The 20,314-nt window shown below is 39.1% G+C and overlaps 1 protein-coding gene across 10 annotated transcripts in view; it reads right to left on the bottom strand.

Annotated features, from left to right (window-relative positions):
* The window catches only part of Erc1 (ELKS/RAB6-interacting/CAST family member 1), a 442,275-nt gene extending 422,401 nt beyond the window's left edge, over positions 1-19,874 (bottom strand). For 3 of the 10 annotated variants that reach the window (XM_074076349.1, XM_074076352.1, XM_074076358.1), the window contains exon 1: positions 19,594-19,861. The gene's annotated coding sequence lies outside the window, so the exon portion shown is untranslated. Of the gene's footprint in view, positions 1-11,937; positions 12,464-19,593 lie in introns of those variants that run through there. The other 7 variants (XM_074076357.1, XM_074076360.1, XM_074076359.1 and 4 more) reach the window with 4 other exon arrangements.
* Between the last annotated feature and the right edge of the window lie 440 nt (positions 19,875-20,314).

Raw genomic sequence — 20,314 nt, 5'->3', positions numbered from 1 at the left:
TACATGTGACAGTCATAATCAAATATGTGCAATTTTCTGAAATGTGCTTTCTCTTGCTCTAAAACTTTCCTTTTCCCCATCCACTGGCTAACTACTACTCACTACAAACTAAGCTCAACAATCATAATCCTACAAAAACCCATAAGCCCCGCTAATTGTGTAATTGAAGCACTTCTCCTAGGTAACAGGGGCTTTAAGATAACATACTGTGTGTGAGTAAACCACTGCTTTAAAAGCGAAGGTCTTACCTCTATCTCTAAAACCTAGCACAATACATAATACAAAATCAAGCAGGCAATGAATGTTTGCTAAATCCACAATTAACCTAAATTCAAGTAAAATTCATTGGATAGTTTGTATACATTCAAAAAGTGGTACTGGGCTGGAGGCGTGGCTCAAGCAGCCGAGTGCCTGCCTGGCAAGTGCAAAGGTCTGAATTCAAACCCCCAGTACCACCAAAAAAAAAAGTGGGAGCTGGGCATGGTGGGGCACACCTGCAATCCCAGCACTCTCAAGGCTTAGGCAAGAAGATGGCAAATTTGAGGGCAGCCTGGTATATACAGCAAGACCATGTCTCAAAAAAGAAAAAGGAAAAAAAGAAGGTAGTAATCTTTTAATTAGCTTATGGAACCTGCAACTAAATTTGATCTAAAACAAGTTTAATGGAAGCAATTTGTTAGTATTTTCCTCATGTTGAGAAATTCAACCTCCTACTTTACAAGTTGTGCTATTTATTTCTGTACTCTATTCTCCTCTGAAAATAGTAAAGAAATTTACTTAACAGGCAAGATTTCAATTTTTAAAAAAACAAACTATTCTGCATACATGAATAAAAACAGGAAAGTCTTTAGTTAAATATTAGATCTAAGAAGATGGCATAGGCTCAGCCAAAATAGACTACTGCTGTCTCATTTTTGAAGAAATAAAAATTTCACATGTACACATAACATACATATACACACACATAACACGGAGCAATTATATACAGAAAATATTGTGCCTGTGGGTACAAATCAGCTCTCTCAACAGAGAAATATTTCTAGATGTTTGTTTACTTGCGGTGCTGGGGACGGAACCCAAGGTCTCATGCACACTAGGCTCTATCACCGAGCCACATCCCCAGACTGATAATTATTAAATTATCTGTCAATATTATAGGCAACAATCCACCAAGTACTTAAAAATGAGTTTTTGTACCCTATATTTGGAGTTTTTAAAAATACTACAAAAAAATCAGAACATAAATGTCACAATGTACCCAAGGAACAACTACAATATGCTAATAAGTAATCTCTGAAAAGTTCTCAGAATTTCTGTTTAGAGAAATTTCCTAACACCTAATTGTAATAAGAACATTACCAGAAATCTGATTTACTTTAAATTACTTATTAATAACCTAGCTCTACCATCAATACATGCTTCCATCTTCCCACTTAAAAATTAGAATTTGCAACCAAGCGCTGGTGGCTCACACCTGTAATTCCTAGCTACTCAGGAGGCAGAGATTAGGAGGATGGCGGTTCAAAGCCAGGCAGGGCAAATAGTTCATGAGACCCTATCTCGATAAAACCCTTCAGAAGAAAGAGCTGGTGGAGTGTTTAAGTTCAAACCCCAGTACTGCAAAAAACAAAAAAATTACAATCTGCGAGCTAGAGCAGTGGCTCACACAACAGACTTGCCTAGCAAGTGCAAAGCCCTGAGTCTAAACACCAGTACAGTACCCCCACCCCCAAAAAATTACAATTTGGGGCTAGAAATGTAGCTGGGTGGCAGAGTGCTTGCCTAACATGCTCAAAGTTCTAAATTCAATCCTAGCTAAAAAAAAAAAAAAAAAAGAAATTTTAAGACAGGTATGGAGACACATGCCTATAGTCCCAGCTACTCAGGAGGTTGAAGAAAGACCACTTGAGCTCAAGAGCGACATTGGGGACATATTAGAAATTCCAGAGAAATATTTCTAATTTGAAAAAAGCCCCATTTTCTGATATTCTCTCTTCCCCCTACTTTGTCTTTTTTTTTTCCTTTATTCATTCATATGTGCATACAATGTTTGGGTCATTTCTCCCCCCTTCTCCCCCGCCCCCTCTCTCTTCCCCACTACCCTCTCCCTACCAGGCAGAAACTATTTTGCCCTTATTTCTAATTTTGTTGAAGAGAGAGTATAAGCAATAATAGGAAGGACCAAGGGTTTTTGCTAGCTGAGATAAGAATAGCTATACAGGGAGTTGACTTGCATTGCTTTCCTGTGCATGTGTGTTACCTTTTAGGTTAATTCTTCTTGAACTAACCTTTTCTCTAGTTCCTGGTCCCCTTCTCCTATTGGCCTCTGTCGCTTTAAAGTTTCTGCGTTAGTTTCTCTGCCTACTTTGTCTTTTTATCTTTGCTTGAGCAATTTTTGAAATATGCCACATACCATAAAATTTATCTTTTCAAAACGTATATTTCAGTGGCTTTTAGTATACAGTCATACCGCAGTGTCTTCAGAAACCAAATACATGAGTGCAGAAACCAAAATACGTAAGTGTACAATGCTCAAGTTCCTTATAGAAATGATACATATGCATATAACCTACTCCCATTCTCCTTTAAATCCTGTCTAGATTACTTATAATAAGTAACACAATGTAAATGCTATGTAAACTGTTTTGATGCTATATTATTTAGGAAATGATGAAAAGAAAAATTCTGTACATGTTCCATACAAATTCATTTTTTCTGAGTATTTTGGATCAGCAGTTGGTTCAGTCAGCAAATGCAGAACCAAGGGTTGAGTGTATTCACAAAGCTGTACAGCCATCACCCCTATCTTCTGCAGAACAGTTTCATCACTGCAAAAAAACCCCACAGGAACCATAAGCAACCACTTACCATTCCCCAGTCCTCACGCCTTGGCATCCAATACTATATTTCCTGTCTTACAGGTTTGCCTATTCAGGACATGATAGATAAATGCAATCATACAGCATGTGACCTTTCATGGAAGGTGGAAGAGAAATCGCTTCCACCAAGAGGAAGGGGTCAATTCCTTCCCATCTAGAGTGTTGCTCAATACCCTAAATGCCACTTTTCATATTCATTACCTAATAATGAACTCCTAAGACAGAACAACAAAACTGAGTTCAAACCCAGCCACTGTTATTCTATGCAAAGCTTGCCAGCTAGGTCATGAAAAATACAAGAATCTCAAGAATTCTACAGTCATTTTTCCCTACAAGAAAAGCACTGATCCCAATAATTCTATACATACTGAGAAACAAAATGCCCCCATTCCCCCTACACCTCTATACAGCCAGTCAGAATCTTGGAGTATGCTCAAAGGTCAAAAATAAAAATAATTCTACACACAATAATTGTATGCAGCCTTTAGTCTCACTCTTCCCACAAACAGCCACAAGCATAATATGTAACTGCAGACAGCAGCCTCATGCTCTTTCCTCATAGATTACAAGGATAATAATAGCTTTCTACACCCTGAGTCTCCAAAGGAGCACCAAATATCCATAAGACAAATGAAACCAGAAAATCCTTTAATAAAACACAACAACCCACTTCAAGTTAATTATAATTGATCAGACTGATATAGATGTGCTATGACATATTTAGAAGGTGAAGCAACACACCACTCACCAGCTTTTTAAAGCATTGTAAATAAAATTCTAACCTAAATCTCAAAATTACTTGTCCAACCTGCTTTAAGGGGTTATACTCAACAGTAATTAGCATTTATTACCAGAAAATGAGTTAAGTGTTTTAAACACTGTATTTCAATCTTTTTTTAAAGATTCTGTTCATTTTCTCAAAAAGCTCTATTACTGAGGGCAAGAAATATGCAGCCATCCTAAGCTCTCCATGAAAAAATTAACAATAGACTAAAAATCTAAAAATCACATTGAAGTACATTCTGGCAAAATCTATCAGAATTTGAAATGTACGTACCATTTGAAGTAAAACTTTCACTTTTTAAAAATATTCCCAAGCTAGGTGTGGGAGTGCATACTTGTAATCCCAGCAATCAGAAAGCTGAGGTAGGAGAATCCTGAATTTGAGATTGGCCTGGGCTAGAATGAGATGCTGCCTCAAATAAATAACAAATAATTGTTCACTGGTTCCAAGATACACATGCACTCATGTTCAATTTTTGTGTTGCTTATACCAGTAAGATGAAAATTTAAATTTCCAACAAGGGATTGGTTAAATAAATTACGTTGTCTCCAAACTATAAAATACAATGTTTATCTATATCTGACATGCAAAGACATCTAAAATATATTGTGAAGTAGAAAAGAAAGCCAGTTACAAAAAAACGCTCTTAACACAATCATTTGTATATAAAGCAATATACACATGTTTGCATACACATAGGAATGATTTGGATGGTAACAAGCTATTTCTGAAAGGTCAGATAGAGCCACTTCTTCTGTTGCTTATATACTAAAGGGAAAAAAAGCACTCAGGAAGTTGAGGCAGGAGGAATGTGAATTCGAAGCCAGTCTGGGCACATATTGAACTCCAGGCCAGCATGGGCTATAGTGAGACTGTCTCAAAAAAAAAAAAAAAAAAAAAAAAAACCTCACTATAAACTAAGTCAGGTTCTCCATTCAACACTAACTTACCCAGTAATGAATGGGCAAGCCCCAGATGCTGCTTGCTTAGATTTCTGTGAGTAGTAAAAGGCTTAAGAAAAAAAACTAAAAAATCTACATATTAAAGAAAGCACAGATGTCTCCACCTTCAACATGTAAGTGAATAATACTACATATGCGCTAATACCATGCATCTAGTTACAGGATCTTAATCTGAATCCCCAATACTGACAAGGACAGTGCCCAAAGCAGAAATGTCTCACTGGCAATTACCTTAAACAGCATTTCTGCTAGGAGCTACACTGCCAATTTAAAGAAGCAATCTTAACATATGCCCCAGTTACCAGTTCATCCTTTCTTATGGAAGGGTAAGAAACCCAGTTACAATCCAGTTAATTGCAGGTTTCAATCATTCTTATCAATCGGTTAATCAAGTTAATTGTAAGTTCTATAAATGTTCTCACGGTGTCAAGTAGATACTTAGAAATAAACACAAGGTTGCAAATCATAGTTGTTCTCTACTGTGCCACATAGTTCAAGAAAGATAAATTCTGGTTGGGTTGCCTTTCCCAATGACTCCAGTCCCCACTGACATCCTGATTTTTTAATGCTAAAATATTAAATCGTAACTTCAATATCTCATATTTTATACCAAACGTCATCCTAAATCATGATCAGTTCAACACAAACTTCAACAAATCCTATCACATAATTAAGCTAAGCAAATAAAATAAAAAGGTCAAGCCAGGCATAGTGGGACACACTTGTACTCCCAGCTACTCAGGAAGTTGAGGCAGAAGGATCCAGGAATTCAAGACCAGCCTCTACAACAGTGAAGCCCTGTCTCTTATCTGCAAATCTAAATTCTAAAACTCTTTGAAAATCCAAAAATTTTGTAACTAATATGGTGGCAAAACCAGTGTGAACTGATACAAAAATACACTGCACATTCGTTTTTTGCCTTTTGGTTATGACTGAAAATTTTCAGGTTTTGTTTTTCTTTTTCAGACAGGGTCTCACGATAAAGCCCAGACTGACCTTGAACTTGAAATCCTTCTGTCTCAGCCTCCCATGTGCTGGATTTACAGATGTGTACCGCCACATTCACTTACCGTCCTGTCTTCTTAAAAATATTTTATAGCATATAAAGCATTTAACATACTATCTGGCTCATAATAAGCACTTCTCAGTAACACAATCCTCTTTCAAAATACACATTTCTAGCCAGGCACCAACGGCTCACAACTGCAAGCCTAGCTACTTGGGAGGCTGAGATCAGGAGGATCATGGTTTGAGGCCAGCCTGGGCAAACAGTTTGCAACAACCCATCAGAAAGCTTTCAATTCTGTGTGCTTGTTTGCCCCGTTGTCACTGTTTCAGTTTTCAGGGTTCACTAGGAATAAGTTCACATCCTCTAGTTTGCTTCCTCCTACCACTCTTTGTAAAATTAAAAGATAAATCTGTTATTTCCTTTATTCAGAAGTCTCTCTGAAGTCTTGTCATTGCCTTGAGGTAAAAATTCAGATTTCACATGGTTTACAAAGCTCTTCTTCACCTAACCCTTTTCCAGCCTCACCTTTCATCACTCTCGTTCCACTTCTTGCTCACACCTTTAAGGCTTATCACACACTTAGAACAACTGCCTGTTTACTTGCCTCCCTCCCCCGTCACCTGCATCCTGAGGGCAGAGACATGACTCAAACATTGCATGTTGCCTAGCTGGAGCACAATACACAGTTACAGCACACAAATGAAGTACTTTAGATGTTCCCTAGTTTTTAGAAGAGGTAAGGGAAAAAGAAAACATGAAATAGGTGTGTGGTGCTGGAGATGAAGCCCAGAGTCTCACACGTGCTAGGCAAGTGCTCACCATTGAGCCATATTCCTAACCCTGTATTTTTATTTTTAATGAAACAACTGCCACTTTGTTTTTTAATTTGTGTTACTATAGGATCTCACCATGTTACCAGGCTGGTTCCGAACTCATAGATTGAAGCAATTCTCCACTGCAGCCTCCCAAAGAACTGGAACTACAGGCATCACCATACCTGGCTTGCATGTGCACACTTTAGATTTTTTTTTATTGTTTTGATTTTTGAAACAGGATTTCCTATGTAACCCAGGCTAGCCTTGAACATAAGATTTTCCTGCTTTAACCTCCCAAGTGTTTGGAAGCACTGGTAGTGTTGAGATTACAGGTGTGTACCACCACACTCAGCTCAGGTATATACTCTTGAATAACTATGAAAATAAAATCTTTGTCAAGCTGATTTTCCTTTATATATATATATAGTATTTAAAATAATCTTAATGTTCATTTGTTGAGAATCAATCTCTAAATTTCAACTTTTGAAAAATATTCTGAATGATTAATAAAAGATACACATATATACTGGCTATATAAAAATACAATAGCATTATATTTATATTTTACTGGCAAATGTCAGTTTAAATCTAACAGTTTATGCTCATTTTCAATTAACTTATTTTTAGTAACCACTAGGAAAGCTGATAAAAATTACCACTCTATTTAAATTAATAATTATCAACCAGTCAGGTCCTGTGGCACCCACTTCTGGGGAGTCCCAGCTATGAGGAAGCCTAAGGCAGAAGGATCACCTGAGGACACGAGTTCAAAGTCAGCCAGGACAACAGAGTAAGACCTCATCTCAAAAATAAATAAATAAAATAAAACAGGCTGAAGATGTGGTTCTGTGGTAGAGTGTTTGGCATGTGTAAGGTCATGACTTCAATCCCCAGCACCACAAAGGAAAATAAAAAAGAGTTATCAGGCCCTAAGGATAAAAACAAATTATTTCAGAATGGGCTCGAAAACTTGGCTACATTAAAAAAACTGACTAACAACTAACCACTACAAAAATCACAGAGAAGACTGGGCATATATTGATACACAACCTATAACCCCAGCACTCTGGAGATTGATGCAGGAAAAACAGGCATTCATTCCAAGGTCAGCCCAGGGAAAAAGTTAGTGAGACCTTATGTAAAAAAAAAACAAGCAAGGAATGATGGTTCTCACCTGTAATCCCAGCTACTCAAAAGGCTAGAGGATGGAGATCTGAGACCAGTCCAAGCAAAAATTTGAAACCCTATCTAAAAATAAAGTCAAGAACACTTGCCTAGCAAGAGTAAGGCCCTGAGTTCAAACCCCAGTACCACCAGAAAGAAAAAAGAAAACTCACTGAAATAGACAGTAACTCTGTCTATCTTCAGTAACTTTTCTACTTAATAACTTTCCACTTAAATGCAGGGGAGAACCAACGTGAAGCTAAGGTTCAATCTCAATTTAATAAGTTTGCAGAAAAGAGACAAAAATCTATTTGAAATACTCAAAATTACCCGCCATTAATGAAAATAAAATGAACATTGCCATGAAGGCAGAAAAGACACTCATGTACTCATGTAACATCTGTAGGGATATGCATTAAAGATGTAAAATACAAGTACTTCTTGTTTTAGAAGAAACCGTGAGTCTCTTCAATCTTTAATAACTTGTCACTGATTAATCAAAGGTTCAATGTAGTTTTTCTCCCTTGAGAAATTCAACAAAAACAAATTCTATACAGACAAGGAAAAAAATTACATATATACTCGAGGGGAAAAAAGGCAGGCAGCCAACAAGAAGAAAAATCATCTATGAATTTTTTTCAAGTAAGTGAAAACTTTTAAAGGAAAAAAAAAGTTAAAGCTGGGCACCAGTGGCTCACAGCTATAATCTTAGCTACTCAGGAGGGAGAGATAAGGAGGATCATGGTTCGAAGCCAGCCCTGGGCAAATACCTTGTGAGACCTTATCTTGAAAAAACAATCACAGAAACAAGAACGTTAAGAAATTATTTAACTAGTAAAAATGAATTTTAATATCCAGGCATAGTTAACCATCTTAACATGTTAAAAAACTAAATTTGATCAATAGGTCAAAATGCAATAGATATCTTTTTTTTTTTTTTGCGGTAATGGGATTTGAACTCAGAGCATCACACTTGCTAAGCAGGCGCTTTACCACTTGAGCCACTCCACCAGCTCTATTTTTAGCTGGGTATCTTTGAGATAGGGTCTAATGAACTTCTTCCTGGGCTAGCTTCAAACAACGATCTTCCTGCTCTCTGTCTGGCTCAGATATCCCTTTTGAAGGGTAGGACAGGCTGCAGGGTACCAGCACCTTTGGCTTATTCTTCTTTCTGCTGACTATGTAAGTGACGAACTGTCTGGATTCATTTTATCTTTACCAGTCAAATCAAGACAGACACAGGCCTAGGCTTTGCCTTATCTTGCGTGTTTGCTTGACAACGTCGTACTTAATAGAGAAAAGTTGAACAATTTCCTTTGAGATGAGAAACTGACAAGGACATCTTCTTACCCCACTCTATTCAGCAACATGCCAGAAATCATGGCCAGTGAAGTAAGGGAAGAAAAAGGCACAAGAACTGCAAAGATGCCAGATGCAGGTGGCTCACACCTGTAATGCTAGCTACTCAGGAGGCAGAGATCAGGAGGATCAAGTTTTAAAGCCAGTCTGATCTTCAGCATGCAAAAAAAAAAAAAACTGGCGGAGGGGCTCAGGTGGTAGAGCATTTGCCTGATAAGCATGAAGCCCTAGTTCAAACTCCAGTACCACCACTAAAAAAAGAAAAAAAAGCAGAAAGAGACAAAACAGTAATTATTCATAAATGACATGATTATGTAAGTTGGAAATCTAAGAGAATCTATAAAGTTATTAGAATAAGACTGTGGCAAAATTAAGAAAAATACTCCATACTCAAAATTCATTTTATTTCCATATACCAACAATAAATTTTAAAACTTTTTAAAAATCAGGAATAGCTGTGTGTGCCAGTAGTTCCAACTACTCAGGAGACTAAGACAGGAGAATCATTTGAGATCAGAAGTTCAAGGCCAACTTGGACAACATAACAAGACCATGTCTCTTAAAAAAAAGAGCTGGTGCAGTGGCTCATACCTGTAATTCTAACTATTCAGCAAGGTGGAGATATGAGGATTGTGATTGAGACCAACCCAGGCAGGCAAGAAGTTAGCAAGACCCCCATCTCAACCACAAAATAGCATGGCAGTGTGCACCTGTGATTCTAGCTACTTGGGAGTCATAGGATAGGAGGATCATGGTCTGAGGCCAGGCCCCAGGCAAAAACTCCAGACTCTACCTAAAAAATAACTAAAGCTCAAGGCCCCCAGTTCAAACCCAGTACTAAAAAAAAAAATTATAAAACGCTGCTGAGAGATATGAAATGCAACATAAATGGAAACACTATATTCAATAATTCAAACACTCAAAATTATAAAGAATCAACTTTACTCAATTTAATCTACAAGTCAACCTTTTTTGTGCGTGTGGCAATGTGGGGAACAAACCCAGGGACACATGCATGCTAGGCAAGTGCTCTACCACTGAGCTACACTATACCTCCAGCCCCCAAAATAGTTCTTATATTGGCAAACTGATTCTAAAATTTATATGAAGATTCAAGAGGTTAATAACCAAAAATTTTTCCTTTTGTAAATAGCTTTATTAAAATCACAATTTACATACCATAAAATTTATCCATTTTAAGTGTACAGATTGATACAGTTGTACAACCATTGCCACAATCCAGATCCAGAATACTTCAACTTTCTCAAAATGTTTCTTATACACATTCTCAGTTAATCCTCAATTCCACCCCACCATGATTTGCATTTTCTATAAATTTCACATAATAAAACTGTAAAAAGTGAGTTTTTCATTTAGCATAAAGTTTTTGAGGCTGGTTTATGTTGTTACATCTATCAGTAATTTGTTCCTTTTATCATCAGCTCACCAGCAGAACTAATCCCCAGTTTCATTACTGCTAATCATGCTGTACACAATTCTTTGTATGGATACGTTTTCATTTTCTCTTTGGTAGATACCTGAGTCCAAAGGCTAAGGACATATAGAAAACATATGTTTAACTTAAATTATCAAACTATTGCTTCTCAGCCTTTCAGGTAAGATCAAGTGTAGAAACCAAACTATTTTCAATAATGACTATAACATTTAATGTTTCCACCAGCAATGTACAATAAATGCAGTTTCTGCACATCCTTGCCAATACAATTTCAATCTTGTGATTCAAGCCACTGGATGTGGGTGTGGCAGTATTTCACTGTGGCATCTCCTACCTAACAAAGTATGATGGTAAGCAACTTTTTCAAGTACATTTTACCATGTTGGTAATCTATTCAAATATTTTGCACATTATTTTCTTTGGATTTATTTTTCAGTTGGCAAGAGTTCTTCACATGCTCTGGACACAAGAGCTTCATCAGCTGTATGATTTGCAAGTACTTTCTCCCATCTGTAGTTTGTATATATTTCTTAATGATGTCATTAGAAGAGCAAAACTTTTAATTTTGATAAAGGCCAAACTGTCTCTTTTTCCTCCCCTTTTATGTATGATATCTAAGAAATCCTAGGTGGTCATGGTGGGTCTCACCTGTAATTCTAGCTACTCAGGAGACGGAGAGGGGTAGGGGGAGAATCACTTGACTCCAAGAGTTTTGAAACCAGCCTGGGCAACATAATGAGATTCCATCTCATCAACAAATAAAACTTTTCTTTATCCAAGAACTGAAAACATCTCTCTATAAGACTTGAGGTTCATTTATTTTTTTTACATATGGGTATATAATTTTCTATTACTTTTGTTGGAAAGGCTATCTTTTCCCTCACTTAATTATCTTGGCACTTCCATCACAAATCAATCAATTATAAATGTGTGGGTTTATTTCTGGATTTCCTGCCCCTTAGATCTGAATATCTATCCCTATACCAATTCCACACTGTCTTGATTACTAACCTCGACAATCACTGACAGACATTTAATGTCAAAAAGACATTCTTACTGAGCTGGGCTTGGGTGGCTCACACCTGTAATCCCACACTGGGGAACACGAGGCAAGAGGATCATGAATTCAAGACCCTGTCTCAAAAAAGCAAAAAGTAACTTTTGTGTGTATGTGTGTGGTGCTGGGGCTTGAACTCAGGTCCTACACCTTGAGCCACTCCACCAGCTCTTTTTTTGTGAAGGGTTTTTCAAGATAGAGTCTTGCAAACAATTTGCCCGGGATGGCTTTGAACCACAATCTTTCTGATCTCTGCCTCCTGAGTAGCTAGGATTATAGGCATGAGCCATTAAAGACATTCTCGGAGGGCTTTTGTTTGTTTGTTGCTTCTTTTTGTTTGTTTGTTTTTGGGGGGGCGTTGTTTTGTTTTGCTTTTTTCTTTTTTAGTAGTCTTGTTTTTGTTTTTTTGAGACAAGGTCACAATACATAGCTCTGGCTAGCCTTGAACTTACTATGTAGCCAAGGCCGGCCTCCAAGTCATGATCTTCCTACTGCAGCCTCCTGAAGGTGCCATCACTCGACTCCAACAAGGTATTTTTAAATGTATTCTCCCCAGATGAGGGGGACCTACTATATAAAGAAAAGCAAGGGGTGACGGAGCTCTTGACCAGCATGCACAAAGCCCTGGGTTGATCTCCACTACTAACCCCTCTCCCCCCCAAAAAAAAACCTCTGCCACACTGGGTGATACATGTCTGTAATCCCATTATTTGAAGGCTGAATCAGGAGGATCACAAGTTCTAGACAAGCTTTGGGCTACATAGCAAGTCAAGGCCAGCCTGAGCTACATAGCGGGATCCTATCACAAAAAAAGAAAGAAAAGCAAGACATGGTTCCACAAGTCAGGATAGTGACTATCTTTTTAGGGTAGGAGTATATTGTGATTGGGAAAGAATAAGGAAAGCTTCTAGAATGCTAGCAAGGTCCTAAAGTTTGACCTACTTGATGACTATACAAGTATTTGTTTGTTAACTTGTTTATTTCACAACAATTTGTTGTTTTACATATCTTGCTACTTAAATAGCTATTTTGTGGTCAGGAAATGTAGCTAAAGTGGTAGAGTGCCTGCCTATCAAGCTCAAGTCCCTGAGTTCAATCCCAGTACTGCCAAAAAAAAAAAGCTATTTTGTTTAGGGTCCAAAAGTTTATTTATTTCATAGATGTTTAACTGAACTTCACAGTTTTCCCCCACTGGTTATCTTACTTCCTAATAAAAGGGTTTTCAAGTAAAAAAAGAATAGCAATCAAGGGAAAAAATGAAATTAATATATATAAAGAGGGCAGTCAGCTGCAAATTGTCTATTCATCACATAGAATAGCATAGTAAATTAGAAAGAATATAGTTGCTTAATTTTACTCTTTGGTGAACCACTTAAAACAGATGGTTCAAAAGCAGTATACTTCTGAAGCACACCTCTGATCATATGTCTCCTAATCAAAAATCTTCAAAAGCTATAGATACAGATTGGAAGAAACCTTAGCAAATATACATCCAACGCTTAAAACCTGGCAGGGGATCCAATACCTCATAAAACTACTGATACCATCACTGAACAGTAATGACTTTTATAAAATCAATAGAGAAGAGTAAAATGGAAGATACAAGAGTGGGAAGGATCAAGAACATCATGCTTATTTCTTGTGTAAGTAACTGGTGATGTCATTTAATGAATTAAGAAACTCCAGAGGAAAAGCTGGAATCATATATTCAGATTGGGAGCATTCAAATGGAAATATTGAGGACCAAATGGATATATTGGTACTTAAGACTAAGAAGACAGAAAACCAAATACTCAGCATAAGGTGAAAAATTAACCAGAAGGAGATGAGGTGCCCTAGAGAAATTCAAACATTTAATGAAAGGGCAGACACAGATTCAAAAGGTAACTGAGAAAGAGGCCAGAGAACTAACAAGAAAAGCAGAAAGTATACTATTGTAAAACCCCCCAAGAAAAAAGAACTTTACAAAGGAAGGAGAAATCAACTGTCTAATACTGCTATGGTAGGCAGTGTTCAACAAGGCTCTGAATGATCTTTGCCTCCTAGTATTCACACCATTATGAAATCTCAAAGAGTGTGTTGGATCTAGTAACAAGCTTCTAATGAACAGAATACAGCAAAAGTAATAGCACACCACTTCCAAGATTAGGTTACAAAAAGACTCTCCCCTCATCCCCACAGAGCTCTTGATACAAGAGAAGAAAGGTGTCACGCTATAAGTAAAACTATGCAACAACCCAAATTGCAAGGAACTGATTTCTCCAGCAAAAGCCAACAAAGACCTGAGGCCTGCCAAAAAGCCATGTGAGTAAGCCTGGAAGCAGAGCCTCCTCCAGTGGAGCTCTGAGATGACCACAGTCTTGGTCAATACCTGTCAGCCTTACAAGAGACCCTGAATCAGAGACATCAAACACACCTAGATTCCTGGCCCATAGAAACTATGAAACAATAAATGCTGTTTACTAAATTTGAGGGTCATTTGTTAGGTAGCAACAGACAACTAGAAGAGCTGCTAAATAAAAGAACCGAAAAAGAGCCACTGTCTATTTTCATATCTCATTTTCATTGGCTATTTTCAGTTTCAGTGAAATAGTGGAAGCAGACACAAGACAGAAATAGGTTGAGATTAAAATCACAGGTGAAGAAAAGGAAATGAACATCAACTCTTTCAAAGAGGTCTGGCTATAAAGCAGAGAGCAACTCAGAACAATAAAGTATGAGGTGGGAGATTTTCTTTGTTAAGACAAGAGACACTTTTTAAGTTCAAATGATGATAGTAAGAAGCCAAGAAAAATTTACTTTCACAGAAACCCTCAACTTCCTTGAAATGTTCCTACCTCTTCGCCTTAACCAAAAACTGGCTTTTCAGTCAGGACACCTCTTACCCCTTTCGAATGTAAGCTATTCAGTTTCTCAGCTACACCAAATATTGGGAAATAAGGCTGGTACTATACTTTCTCCCAATGCTGCTACCAGACCATTATTCCTGAATTCTCATGAAAATCCTTACTCTGATTCTCCCGCTATTCAACAGCACAGTCTTTACCTCCCCTGTTCACTATCAGCTAATAACAAGCTGGACACCCCTACATTCAGTGAGGTTATATATCAACTAGTGTAGAGTTGCCACTCTCCTCTCTGCCACCATTCCTGCTACCATTCTAGTCATTTCAATACACACACACACACACACACACACACACACACACACACACACGTCCTCTAACACTGATTCCTCAAACTCTTAATCCTCAGTTAACAACTCTATCTTCCGTGTCCAGCCATTCAACCAGTTATGAATTCACTTAACTGTACTATTATCCAACCATTCATCAACTATTTATTAAGTACCTATTATTTGTTCAGTAGAGAACATGACAGTCACTGTCCTCATGAAATCTAGGACACAATTTTTCATATTTTCCACAAAGATAGCATGAAAAGATCTAGCTGAAGTCTAGCTATATGAAATCCTGCTGAATAGCTTTTACTTGTCAGTCAAGTGACCAGGTTGATTCTATGAAACTAGAATTACTGTGATGTGACTTAGTGAATCCATATTGGATCCTACTGATTACTATTTCTCTTAGAAAGGGTTCTAAACTTATCATTTAAATAATCTATTCTAAAATAGTGCCAGAGTTCACCATTAGATTAAAAGATACAAATACTTCTTGTATGTATGCAATTTTAGAACAAACTAACTGCCAGATTATTCCACAGAATTTCACTGATATGAAAAACTGGAAACAGTGACTGTCTTCAAGAAAAAAATAGGATGAGAGAGAAGAGACTTACTTTTCCCTGAATATTCTTTTATGCCTTCTGATTTGGGTACACATATTATCTATTTAAAAAAAGTAAATATACATAAGATTAATAACAAAAAAGGTCACATACATCTCCTTCATACAAGTAGACCCTCCAAATTTGCCTATTTTGTTCTAAAAAGAATAAAGTATTTTTTAAAAGTCAATCCAGGGAGGTAAAAAACTGAAATGATTTTTACATTTGTCTCATCTGTCTCACACCAAGATATTTAGTCATCTCTCTGTTACCAGACATTATCGTTGAACAGAATTCTCTTACCCAACACTCTGACACATCTTTAAACAATGGCCACAGTTGATCATTCCCTCCTCCTAAACTTCCCTTTCCTTCACTTCTAGAACATCAGGCTCTTCTGGTTTTCCTCCTTACTCAGTGGCCTCTTATCAGTCTGCCAGGTTCATTTCCTCAGTGTATCTTCCAGTTTCTTGGAAAGGGAAGGACCGTGAGGATAGAGATGTGTGTCAGCTTTGTTCACCACTATATCCCCAATGCCTAAAAAAAGTACCCAGAACCATACTTACTAAATAGCTGTTGAATGAATAAATGAATGAATCAGTGCCCCAAAGCTCAGATGCTTGGATCTCTTCTCTACCTAAATTCACTCCCCTGATGAGCTCATCATCTCATAACTTTACATAACAGTTAAAAATAGTCAAATTTCTCATTCTTCCTAGACATCTCCCCAGAACTACTGGTTTCTCCCCAAATATGCTCCATCCACTGCTCTACCTCAAGTAAGGCAGCATCACTCTTCTAGCCACTCAAGCCAAAAACTTTACTCTTTATTCTTTTGTTTTGCTTACATCTCACATCAAATTATCAGCAAACAAAAAGTCTACCCTAAATATATATGAAATTCAACAGCTTCTCACCACTTCACCTTGCTATCACTTGGTAAAAACCACCCTCACTCAGAACAATGCTATGTGACCTCCTGCTTAGTGTCCTTATTTCTATCTTGCATCCATGATCTAAGACCTCAGTAGAGTCATTCTTTTAAAACACAAGTCAGATTATGAAATGCTCTGCTAAAAACTCCAGTGGCTCCCCTACCCTACTCACAATAAAACTCAGAGGCCTTCCAATGATCTACAAGCCTCCTGCATCCTCATCCCCACATTCCCTACCCTCTTCTTATTTCATTTCTCTTCATGATACTTATCAACACCTAATATATGTGTAATTTATTCATGTATTTATTTCTTCGTACGTCTCCTCAACTAGGATTCCATAGATTTTTGTCTGCTTTGGTCACTATTATGTGCCAGCACCTAAAACCCATGGCACATAGTACATACCCAATATGTATTTATTAAGTTAACGAATAAATACTGTTCATGGCTTAAAAAAAATTCAACAGATATTAGCAAACCAGCTAATTATGTGCCGTAACTGTTGTTAACTACATGAATTAACTCATTTAATCATTTTTAAGAAGTTAGGTACTACTGTTGTTATTCTCATTTTACAGATAAAGAACTTAAGGTACAGGTTAAGGTTAAGAAATTAAGTTTGCCCTAAGTCATACAATGGCAAAGCCAGGATTTGAACTCAGGCACTCTGACTCCAGAGCCCACATTCCAAGGCAGTCAGACATGAAGAGCCATAGGAATAAATTATCTTCCACATATCATTATGTATTGCTCTGAAAACTGATAATCAATGTTCTGATTATTAATTAGCCATAATACTTTGTTCTGATGTTTTTCCATCAATGTTTCTGATACAATCTGTATAAAACACAAAGTTAATAGCTCTCACACTACTTCTAAAAACATAAGTGTAATGTAAAACACAGTAGCTATTTCTGAGAACTTTCACTTGTAAGTTTCCAGTATTAATGCTGAATTAAGAGACTCTCATATTTCTCTATGACTTTAGCAAGAAAGAAAAAAAGAATAACTTGGTACACTCAACAAGGATATCACAAGGAATGACCAGCAAGCAACATTTCTTCAAAAATAAGAGGTTTTTTCAGGAACAAGAAATTCTAACCAGGTCTCTAAATAGGTTGCTTCTCCCTTAGCTTTCCCCCAAATTACACAACTTCAATCCTATAAATAAGAATCACATCTCACTGTTAATATGCGAATGTCATTTTAGGAGTCCACATGCACAAATTTCATCCAGTATCTTGGTTCATATTTGTCCGAATTAATTAAATCAAAATATAATGTTAAAGTCAAAACTAGCTGGGCACCAGTGGCTCACGCCGGCAATCTTACTACTACTTAGGAAGCAGAGATCAGAAGGATCACAGTTCAAAGCCAGCCTGAGCAAACAGTTCACAAGACCCTATCTTGAAAAAATCCATCACAAAAAAAAAGGGTGGTGGAGTGGCTCAAAGTGTAGGCCCTGAGTTTAAACCCTAGTACCGCAAAAAGAAAAGCCAAAACTAAATCTGTAGATCTTTTTTAGTTTTCCTTCCAACAAATCCAAAATCAAAACTATTCATGGTACCAACCCATAATTCAATGTCTGAATACAGCTAATTTAATCTTTTATTTGTAGCTATAAATCGGCCTGCACAGTGTCTCACTTGATATTACATCTTCTGTTTCCTCTAAGTTCTACAAGCAGAAGCATTTGTGGAAGATAATAGTTTGCTCATTAAACAAGTATGTAAAAAGGGAAATACTCTACAACTACTGAAACTAATCTATTTATTTATCTCTCGGGTTACAGGAAAGCACTCCCCTGGCTATTTTCCCAAATCAATTTTGGGTAAGCCTTGAGAAAGTTACTATTTAAATTCCATTTAATGACAGCTTCTCTTCCTCCATAATGAATTATTGAGAATCATGCCTACTTCCATCCATTACATAACACATGTCCATCACAGGACCTATTTGCTGAACAAGAAACAGCTTCAATTAAGACACTAACTGGGGCTGGAAATGTGACTCTGTGACAGAGCACTTGCCTAGCATGTTCCAGGCCACAGGCATGATCCCCAGCACCCCAAGAAACAAACAAACGGACAAAAGACATTGATAGGTAGTAGCAGTGGATACTATAATCTACTAAGAAGAAGGAATCCAGAAAAGAAGATACAGATTTACTGAGCTAAACTGTGAAACACAGTTTACTCTGGGTAACATTTCCCAACAAAGTGAGACACATTCTCCCAAAATGTTATTTAAAAGCATTTTAAGTGCACTTGACTCTAGGAACACTGCGTGGAAATTGAGGGGCCTACCTAAAAAAAACCTTCATTTTGAAAGTGTTTGAAAGACTGCAATAAATACATCTGCAATTGAGGAAAATCACCTCCCAGAATTCAGTGTTGAACACAAAATGTCTAGATGTCAAGGTCCAATAAAAAATGAGATGTAAAAAACAGCTGTGCTTTAAAACATTTAACTATTTTTCAGACAACTCCAACAATACTCTTCAATTTGTTCATTTTATCCACCCAAAACAGTGGATCACAACCACTTGCAACTACTGCTCAGAAATGTACCTTCCAAAGCAACCACCTGAGTCTCAAGCCTTCTCTTATGGGCCTGTTAAAAATACATATCAAGATAACATAAAGAGATCTTTTAGGTGCAGAAAGAAAATTAAAAGAAAACTGGAAAACAATGCCTTTAAAAAGCTGGTGTAAGACCTATTCCCTAATGGTTATTGCCAGAATGAAGTTGGCTAACTAAAACCGAGATTTCTCTCTTACTGGGTGTGAAACTTCAGATTCATCCACCCGAGCCAAAGCAGAGTCTCTTCCCTCCTCGACCCTGCATTCACCCAGCCAGGAAAGAAAAAAGAAACAGAACCAAAACCCTAAAGTGGGAATGGGAGATCTAGTGCCACAGCTTCTCCACGCGCCCGGAGAGCAACCTCCACAGCTCATCCTCCTTTTGAAATACAACCCTTCATCGTCTATCTCAGCACTTCCAAAAAAAGAAGGAAAAAGGTTCATCTTCAATATTTTTTACATCAGTCACCGACACGCACAGACCCACCCTGACTGCACGCCAGCCTCGGGGCTCTACAATCCCTCCGTGTCCCCGGTATCTCGCCCGCCACATCACGCTTCACAATCCGGCCACCCCGGGTTCATCCGAGCGCCAGAGCCCCCACCTCCCACCTTCAGCCCGAGGTCCCCGCCGTGCCGCCCCGGCTCCCGCCCAACCCCGGAGCCCGGCTGGGTGGAGCTCGCCGGTGGGCTGGGGTGGGGTGGGGTGGGCTGGGTGGAGTGGGGTGGGGTGGGGTCCGCCCTCCCGGACCTCCCCATCCCCCCGACCGGCGGAGGAGGGGGAGGGGGTCCCGAGCCTCACCTACAGCTCCGCCCCTCCCCGGGGGCGCTCTACCCTGCCCAGCCAGGGCCGGGAGCAAGGAGCCGGGTAGGAAACAGCAAACGCCTCGGCGCCAGCAAAAAGCGGGACACTCCAAGGTCCCGCCCGACTTCCGAGCTCCCGCCGCCGCGGTCGTCTCACCCTCCTCAGGGCTGCTGCTGTCGCTGCTGCTGCTGCTGCTGCTGCCGCCCGGGCGCCCCCGCCGCCGTCGCCACTACCACAGCCTCCGCCGCCACAGCCACAGCACGGCGGGCGCCCGTGACGTCACGGGCCACGCCCCCTGCGCTCACACCTAGCCCCGCCCCCTGCCGGCCGAAGGACGCCCGGACTCCTCCCCCGGCTCCTGCCTGGCCACTTCGCTCTCCTGGGAACGCGGCAAGGGCCCGGCAGCACCTCCCAGTCCTCTGCAGGGCAGATGGCGATAACTCGGCGCCAAGGCAGAGTCGCAACGCGGAGAGAACACACGTATCACGGCCCCTGCGGTCACGGGAGGGAAGGCCAGGGCCACTGTGGCGAGAGGCGGTAGGTGGGAGCGAAGAGCGGCGGCGTTTGTCTCCTTCTGCTCGCCGTAGGAAGTGGACCGCTGGAAACCCCGACCGCGGACTCGCCTCCTTCCCAAACCTTGGAGTCGCCCCACCCCCTCTGTCGCGGGCCCGTTACCCGAAGCCTGGGACCGCCGCGCCCAAGGGAGCAGCTCAGATTG

Source organism: Castor canadensis, chromosome 6 (assembly GCF_047511655.1).
Source record: "Castor canadensis chromosome 6, mCasCan1.hap1v2, whole genome shotgun sequence".
NCBI classification, from domain to species: Eukaryota; Metazoa; Chordata; class Mammalia; order Rodentia; family Castoridae; genus Castor; species Castor canadensis.
The sequence above is the reverse complement of the archived record's forward strand: the minus strand, read 5'-3'. Positions and strand labels throughout refer to the sequence as shown.